This window comes from Macrobrachium rosenbergii, chromosome 56 (assembly GCF_040412425.1).
Source record: "Macrobrachium rosenbergii isolate ZJJX-2024 chromosome 56, ASM4041242v1, whole genome shotgun sequence".
In the NCBI taxonomy this organism is placed as follows: domain Eukaryota; kingdom Metazoa; phylum Arthropoda; class Malacostraca; order Decapoda; family Palaemonidae; genus Macrobrachium; species Macrobrachium rosenbergii.
In genome coordinates, this window is record NC_089796.1 from 60,235,781 (window position 1) to 60,245,736 (window position 9,956).

General features: G+C 35.7%; 1 non-coding gene across 1 annotated transcript; it reads left to right on the plus strand.

Annotated features, from left to right (window-relative positions):
- Positions 1–1,767: 1,767 nt before the first annotated feature.
- TRNAT-AGU (transfer RNA threonine (anticodon AGU)) lies at positions 1,768–1,840 on the plus strand. Its single transcript has one exon. It is a non-coding gene; the product is annotated as a tRNA-Thr (tRNA).
- Positions 1,841–9,956: the final 8,116 nt, after the last annotated feature.

Below are 9,956 nucleotides of genomic sequence, written 5' to 3' on the forward strand. Positions count from 1 at the left end.
CTTGCCGAAGTGCAGTATTTCGTTCCACGCTTTATCTGGCGTTCACTTGAGATTAAAATGCTTTCAGGTTGCCTACTTTATTTTATTTATAAATTTTTGTCGCTCATGAGTAGCATTATCCATCGTCTTAGTTTTTACTTAGTAAGTCAACACAGTAAAACAGGAAATTGAAGATACAGTAATGAGCAAGATTACCAGTACATACTATATTTCTAAAGTATTATGTGCAAGACTGAAATACCGAGCAAAGGTATTCACAGCCAAATAAAATGAAAAAGGAAAAAAGGAAAAATAAAAGTAACTAAAAGGGAAACTTAATAAAAAAAGAACTCTTCAAAAAAGAACTGTAGAAAAAGTATTAAATTAAGATTTTACTACAAAGAACGATAGTAAATAATAGAGGACCAATGAATGAGAAATAGAGAATCAAGATTAAATTAATACAATAATCAGATACATGGTATATAAGTGTAATATTACATGAGAGAAATCCAGTTATGAAGACCTTGAACAGCACAGTTGCACCTTACAAAATCATCTGTTCATTAATTTTAGAATTCATCTTGTGACCCTGTGACAAATGTAACAATATAAAGCATACACATACCAGCAAGTTTTTCAGAACTTTTGTTTACATAATAACTGTGAACGTTTAAAGAGAGGATTTCTTCTTAGTGATAGTAAGGCTGACCGTTTACTTTTCCACCTGTCTCCAAGTTTAGTCACTTCTCAAGGGAGACGTTATCACAATTGTTTTTTAACTTTGGTGCAAACTCTGTAAACAAATATCAGGCATGTAGGCTGAGGAAATAATACTGAGATACTTGATTGGGAGAGACTAATTACTTCCACTTTCTTAGACAAATTTAAACCCTAGTTAGACTGTCTTAATAACAAATAAAATTGCAAATTCGAAAACCAATACATTCTTCACAGAACTGAAATTTTAAAACTGAGTCATTCATAATTCAGAAGAAATGATAAAACTAATGATCGTTATTGAGTTTTCAACAATGCATTACACAAAAATATTAATGCCATTGAGGGAGGGTTACGATTGCTAGTGTTTAGTTTGGCTTCCATCACGTTAACTTCCAGTGCTTGAAAACAAGCACACCGTCGGAGTGTTGGCGATGATGACTATTAATAGACGCCACTAAGCAAAGGAGCCACAGAAAAATACAATTCTCCTTCTGTTCTAAATGTTTAATATTCTCTTTTTTCCAGCTTTCTTTCCATCCTCTCCTAACAATTGATTCGTAGTGCAACTGCGAGGTTTTCCTCCTGTTACACCTTTTAAACCTCTTTACTCTCAATTTCCGTTTCAGCGCTGAATGACCTCATAGGTCCCAGCGCTTGGCCTTTGTCCTAAATCCTATGATTATTTTTTTTTAAATATACAGTATTTGAGGACAGCAAGATGAAGGCTACCGTAGGAACTGGGTACATCTTATTTGCACTGTGGCCTTTGGTACTCGTAAGGGCTAAAGTTACCACTGTAAAAAAAAGTACCGCTGTTTGCAAGATAGGAGGTCATGTCAGATTGTATCGTCATTAGCAGGGTAAGGTCAAGAAGGTGTGACTTACCCATTCAGGGCGTCTGTAAAATAGTTCCAAGGCTGCCCTTCTGGTGACAGAAGCCATCATAGGTTAGGTCATCTCTCATTGCCTCTCAAGGAGCTAACCCGATGTCTCATTATTGGGGTCTTACGTCTCCCGACACCTGTGGACAGGTGAAACAGATGTGCGCAAATGTAAAGGTATGTAGCCTTCATAGCTCAGTGGCTAGAGCGCTGGTCTAGTAAACCAGAGGCCGGGAGTTCGATCCTCCCTGAAGGCATGTGTGTGTATGTTTATATCTGCCAGAATCCGTTTTCTCTTTCACACATTCCTCCGGTTATGAGCTGATGTAGGAGTAATCCCCCGTGCCAACACAAGGCTGGCTTAATCTTAAGCAAACAACAATAACCTTCACTGCCAAATCACTTAGTTTCAGGACTGAATAATAAAGAGTTATTAATACCTCTTGACATTGTTACATACAATCTGCAGGTAGGAAAAGAGTGGCAGTGGGATAAATGATATCAAAATGGGTAAAAAATCGGAAACATCTTTTGTCTTTTGTTGGAAGTTAATTATTTCATTCATTTTGGAAGAGGCCCCTAATTCTTTTCTGATTTCCGCAACTTTTTAAATAGGTAATATAAATTTGTTATTTCTATTATTGAATGTCAAATTTTTACTTTTGACTGACTTTAGAAGAACGGATAAAATATAGTGCCATGCAGGAATCTCTGTAACTGGTAACTGATACGATCAATACACGCACACACACGCACACACACACACACCACCCACACACACACACACACACACACACACATATATATATATATATATATTCATATATATATATATATATATATATATATGTATATATATAATGGATTGCCATGTAAACAATTCATATCAGCATCTTCAACCGTCTTTCAGTTGCATTCAGCATTCACACTTAACTTACACCAAGGGATATTGGCATAACAAGTCCACAATACATTGTTAGGGGTTCCTTAGAAAATCCAAGTATCTTTCCAATATATACACAACCTGCTACTATTCTTGCTAAACTAAACCTAAAAATTCATGTACTTTCCTCCTTTGCCAGTCTACCCTCATCCTTTAAATTTACCCCCATATATTTATATGAAAATTAACCGCTTGTGTTCTCCCACCATCCATATTAACTTTCATTGCTCTGTCATTCTGGTTTCCATTTACCCTCATTACCCTTTTATTGCTCACATTTACTTTCAGCTTTCTCTTCTTGCTAACTCTTCTAACACTCAATAGGTTCTCTTTCATAATCATCAGTGATTACTGTATTATCGCAAACTACTTATTCCACATTCCAGGAGGAGAAAGGTATAAGCTGAATTATACTCTATGTATATTACACATGAAAAGCTGTCTGTTTAATGTCCACCTTTTCTTCCCAAATTTATTGCATCTAGCCACTTGCAAGGGTCTCTTGAAGAGTAAAATTTCAATTTGATAGCCTGTGAAATCGGGATAACCATGAGCTTAGATTTTCTGTATCTTTTTCCACAACTTTGCAGTTACATTATATTTCCTCTCTCCTACTTCTTACATAACTCCATCTATAAAGATATTAAACCGCCATAGAGACATGATATCCATATCTCATACCCCCCTTTACACCAAACCAAACAATTTGTATTAAACTTGTAATTGCTGTCATCATCCTGCCTTCCTTACCATGTATTGTGAACACCTGTCTCCACCATGCCTCTCTTATCCGTCCTATCATAAGCTTTTGGTAGTTTCTTTTATTTCACATATAACTTTTTCTTTTCACTTGCAAATTTCTTGATGCTGCAGTATGAAGGAGAGAAAATTCGTGACTGGCTGACTAGGGTTTGTAATATATGACTGGATGAAGAAAATTTCCTGAGGAAATGGGTGAGAAGATAAAAGTTCCAATATATTTAAAAGTGATAGAGGCAACTGTAAATATTATACGGCACAACACTTATTATTATATCATGAAAGACGTATGGTAGGATTTTGAGGGCAGGACTGAAAGGGGAAGAATACTGTGTTTAGACATGGAAAATTATATGTGAAGGAAGTGTATCAGGACTGAAAGGGGAAGAACACACTGTGTTTTAGACATGGAAGACGATATGTGAAGGAAGAAGCACTTCCTTCACATATCATCTTCCATATCTAAAGACACAGTGTTCTTCCTCTGGTGCTTGTAATTTCCTAAAGGTCTTAACTGTCTTCATTATGTCCCTAACAGTCACTGCCTAAATGATGCTTAAGCTGACAAAAACCCTTGTCACTTTGGACATTTAGCTCTTCCTTTTCTTTACCTTCTCCATACAACAAATCTTGAAAATATTCCTCCAACTTAGTAACTCAGGACTACATTCACTTCAGAAAACTCCGATCAGAAAGCATCATTATGTTATATATATATATATATATATATATATATATATATATATATAATAATGTAAATACTGTTGTTGATGGTATTATTGTTGTTTATTGTTTTGTTGATTTTCACATTGTTACTGTTGGTATGAAGCCAATTTATTAGCTTTGCTACCGATTTTATGTTGTTTATTTTGGGTGACAAGAGCTGAACCTTGTGCCCGTTGCTCATTAGAGTAAGAAAAATTGCAGAGTACTTTACTCAAATATTAGGGGCTTGAGATAAAATTTCCTTGATCTCCAGAGTTGTCCCATGACTACGATTCGATGTTTTTATCTAAGGCACTTGTAAGTAGTAACAGGTCAAAGGTTGAGTTTTTAATCCCAGGGTTTGATGGCCTTGACTTTATTTATCGTCGTAACACCCACGTGCGCGAGGTATAGCTGTATACACTAAGTCCGAACGACCTATTTATCGTCAGAAAAATTTGGAATGTAGTTACCATGAAGTTCTTTAATTTAAAATTTTCAATAAGTTCTGCAATGGTTACTTATTTGCTTTTTACCGCAATCCAAATATCGACGATTTTATATATGACTGTCTCTTGGAAAGGATTAGTATGGCTCAGTCACAGTACTCAAAAGCTTCATTCGTTATTTGTGGAGACTGTAATGCAAAGCATAGTAAGAGGCTAATTCAAATTCCGCAGATCAGCATGGCCGGTCTGCTCTTGAGTTCTGTGCATCTTCCGATTTTGTCCAGACAATTAAGGAACCTATGCATATTTCTGGTAATAGATTAGACCTCATATTCACGATGTTCCAGCTGTTGTCAAGTCACAGGTCTGCGAATATATAAGCACTTCTGATCATTGCGCCGTTGAAATGGACATATATGTCAATTAGTATATTCCTAATGCCACCATTGGAAAAACGGTCTGGCTGAAATCTTGATCCAATTGGGATCGCATTATTGAAGCTTGTCAGGCACTTAATATTTCAGACACTATATCAGATCCTGATCCCAAGAAGTAGTTAACTGATGGCTATTTTAATAAAGTATGCCTCTAGAAAGGTCATCAAATTCAGGACAAATGACCAGCCATGGTTTTATGATACATGTAGACAAACATCATGACACACAGACCACATTCAACACATGGAGACGAAATCGTTCAAATGAGAATTACGCCACTTCTATTGAGTCTCGCCGTGCTGCAAATAGAACTTACCACACAGCGGAGAGAAATTACAATAATTCCTTATCTTTGGGTCAGGCTCGTCTTCCATTCCACCATTACTATCAGGTAATGGTGGATTGGTTACTGGCCCTAGGGAAAAGGCTGAACTGCTTTGTCAAGCTTTTGGAGCTGAACAGTCAGCTGAGAATGTCCCTCTTCCTGCTTCTTGTCATCCTGAACTTATTCTTACAAAATTTGCATTTTGCTCTTTGGATGTTGAGAGAATTCTGCATAATCTTGATAGCTGTGGTGGAAAAGATCGTGGTGCTTTCTTCCATTTGTTTTTAAAAGGTTTCCTAGTGCTGTCTCCCAAGATTAGTAGATTCTATAGATTTTTATGTCTACATAGTATCTTTGCAGATGAGTGCAAGCTTAGTAATACAGTGCCTGTTTCAAAGAGGGATATAACTGCAGACTGCAGTAACTACAGGCTAATTTCTATTCTCCTTGTAGTCTCCAAAGTTGTAGAGAAACTTATTTGTAAGCCACTATTTAAGTATGTGGAATCTAAAGAATTGTGACCTGATAGTATAGGCTATACTCGTATGCATATAGGAAGCAGTTAGGTACCTTTTAGACTTGACATGCCATTTGCAAGAGAATGTTGATCAGGTTTTGAGTGCAGAGCAATTCAAATAGATATTAGTGCTGCTTTCGGTTTGGTAAATCACTAGGCACTTACTTAATAAACTTGAGAATCTTGGAGTGGGTGGTTATGTTTTAGGATTACTTCAATATTTCCTTAAAGGTAGGCAGCAGCGAGTTGCTGTTGCTAGGGTCTTGAGCGAACGAAGACCTACTGTGTCAGGAGTTCCACAGGCTAGTGTTCTTGGGCCACTGTTATTTTTAGTTTATACAAATGATATGGTTGTTGGCCTGGAAAACAAGATTGTCCAGTATGCCGATGATGAAACACTTGTGGGTGTAGTAAAGTCTCCAATTATAAGAAGTGAAGCTACCCCAAGGGGGGGAAGATATAAGTTTAAATATACTCTTTGTAAATTGTGTTCGAGAAGTTTGCTCGTTGATGTCCATCTTTTCCCAAATGGTTGCATCTAGGGTATCATCAAGTCTAAAATTACAGTTTGGTCGCCTTTGAAATCTGGATGACCATGAGCTTAGACTTTCTGTATCCTCGGACGTCTTCACATAGAACGGGGAAAAGTATGTTTTGTCTGGTTACCTCGAAAATGGCAGTACTTTTTATGTACATGAATGTAGAGCTGACCCTCATCAAATCAAGTAGCCGACGGTTTGGTTTAGGTTTTGGCTCTCTGTTTGTAGTAATTTACAAAAATAAATTTTATATATATATATGTATATACATATATATATATATATATATATATATATATATATATATATATATATATATATATATATATATATATATATATATAAATTATTTGTGTGTGTGTAAAACATTTTCAGGAGGAGGATGCACAGTAGAAGCACACGTACTCAATACTACATTAGTGAAGTTAAATGAAGTACAAGAAAAAAGGTGCGAAAATCTGGATAAACAGCAGATGGTGCTGACATAGCTATGCATTTAGGGAGGGACATCGGTGTTAGAGTAATCCACAGCATTATCAGTAAAATATCCACGAGTGAATAAAATAAAAAAAGCTAAATTCTTGCCATAAGAAGTAATTGGTCAGTAGTAGTATCAGAAGATGAAAGACAACACCGGGAAGACCACTTTTATGAGGTCAAGAATTAAAAATATGATTGGCAAGATATAATTAGCACTGTATATCAGAAGCAGAAGACCTGAATGTTCTAATGAAGAATTAAACGCTTTCCAACTGGAACCAACGCAAAGGTAGAACCATTGCAGAGCTGGCATTAGCTGAAAAAGGAATTAGACCTAATATAGACCTAATATATCAACATGACTGTTTTTTAGAGTATAGAATAAGGAAGTAAAGACTGGTAATTGAAAATTGGAAGTCAAATCAAAGTTGACAAAGGTGAACTGCCCGAATATGGTAATTACTCAGAGGAATGGAGCTTCTGCTGGTCATCATGGAAGTATTCAGTTTTCTCATCCTCAGTAGGCTCGAGAAAGGTATTGATAAGATGTATTAAGGTGAACAGGCTGGTTTTTATAGAAGGCAGGCATTCCACAGATCAAATATTAGATTGTTAAGACACTGTGCAACAGTTTATGAAAATTAAAATCCCCTATCTTGTTGAATACGAAAATGCATTTGACAACGTTCACAGACTAGTATTATGGAAGGTCTGGGGTCAATATGGTATTCTCTTTGCATGTGTAAAACTAATTGAAATAGTATTATGGAAGGTCTGGGGTCAATATGGTATTCTCTTTGCATGTGTAAAACTAATTGAAAGTATCCTTGAGCGAAGCAGGTGTAAAGGTTAATGGTGGATTCTCGTCAAATGAGCTTGCAGTAAATAGTAGGGTGCTGCAGGTAATAACATGGCACCTTTGCAGTTTGGGCTTATAGATTTTATTTTTAAAAAAGTGGAGTAAGAATAGAACTTAATAGATCTAGAATATGCAAATGAAGGTGAATTACTCAGCAGAACACCAGAAGAACCAGAAAGCATGCATAACAGAATGCATGTTATATGTAGAGAGGTGGGACTTAAATCCAAGAAAAACAGAGCCGATGAAGATAAAGTATGCACTGATAATAACACCAACTGGAGAAAAGATTGAGGTCGAATCCCTTAGGTATTTTAGAACATTGATATCCAGGTTCTCTTTAGGTGGGATGTAATAACAGACTAAACAATTGGTATGCGGACAAGTCATGGGTGTATAGTATATATATATATATATATGTATATATATATATATATATATATATATATATATATATATATATGTATTATATATAATATATATATTTTATATATTTATATATTACTGTATATTATATATATATATATATATATATATATATATATATATTTATATATTTATATATATTTATATATATATATATATATATACATTATATATATATATATAAATAATAAAATCATACATTATTTGTGTATTTGAGGGTTTTATTACTAATGACCCTCCGGTTTTGTAAGTATTAAAATCCATGGGACTTGATCAGCTGAAGTGAATTATTAAAATTTTCCTATCGTATGGTTTAGTTGACGCTGCTACGTGCATTGCTTGAATAGCAACAACTACTTAGTGTTTGTTGTGTACAGAAAGAGGACTTGTTTATGATCTTTGCTTGAAGACATGGAGCTGTGGGGAAGGATTGTAGGTGAGATAATAGAACCAGAATATTCTGAAGCTGGCGTTACCTTTATTCCTGTTCGTGTATCTGTACAGCAAAGACGTCTGCCTTGTTGAAAAATCAACAGAAATTATTCGTATTCGTACATATTTAACTGAGGAGGATGATGAGCACCCATAAAGTATTGAAGTATGCAAATTGCTGTACGTGATGACCCGAATTTAACTTGGTCATACTCAGTCACGAAAATTAAATGACTACAATTTAAAGATTTTTGAAGCAGGCACGTCGGGAATGTCTGGGGTCAGCGATGTTGCAAACAGGGTTACATTTAATACTTACGAGTCGACTTAGTATTTATTTGTATTTTTGTCATGGAGGCAGTGTGTGGGATGGGTAAGAGTATTCATCCTTTGGGTTTAACTTCTTCCTTTACATCCAAATTATTTCACTGAATGCATTTTTCCTCCATATATTACCGAAACTGATTATTTACATATTCTAGAAGCCACGCTGGGCCGAGTTGTGTGGGTGGGCGCCCATTCTTCCAGAGGCCAATGCCGACCACCCCCTCGAGAAAGGAAAGCCGGGTCGTTCTCGCCGTAAGCGTACGACTAAACGACGACCCTTAATGGATATTTGTAACATTGTGGGGTTTATGTCCTGACGGAATTTTAGAGGGGATCTCACGCAATGATTTACCGTCGGTAAAAGTGTAAATAAACCTGCTCTAAGTTGAAAGTCATGCGTGAATAGAAATGATGCTATTGTTATGTCATGGGAACCGAGGGAATCTCTCTCTCTCTCTCTCTCTCTCTCTCTCTCTCTCTCTCTCTCTCTCTCTCTCTCTCTCTCTCAGATTTATTTATTCATACAGCTTTCCTCTAGATCATCCCTGCCTCTCCGGTATCATCTTTGTTGTGGTTTCTTTGTTTTTTTTTAGCGTAAATCGTTCCTGGGAATGTTTGTTTTAGCGATTTTTATATACTCTATTTTTAATGTTCACCAACTAATTGCACAATTGAAATGTAAGCCAGATTATCTTTGACCATCATTAAACTCTCATTTATTTTCACCGTACATGAAAAAATAACTCGGAATTTGAAAGGTCCTCTCCTCCTTTAGTGAGGCAAGTTTTTATTTATTTTATTTATTTTTCCTTTTTTTACGGTTACCTCCAGATGTTATGTAACTACACCAGTTTTTAATTTTAATTTTAGGTATTCATGTTGGCTACTCTACTTCTCTCCTCATTTTGTCTAAAACATTGTTGAATGTGTAATTTAACTATCATTCGGAGTGCATGTACATTTATGTACATGTATGTGTGTGTGTGTATTTAAAAATATGTTTGTATGTATGCACGTACCCCTTTTAGCTCAGGAGAAAGCCGTTGTTACTTCTCATGCCAGTGACGTTCTTCACGTCCATTTATAAATCCAAATTTTGTTTAGTTTATAATTCTATGATATGTTATTTCTGTATTATTTTTTTTAGTTTGCGGGAAAAACTTCCTGTTCTAAAA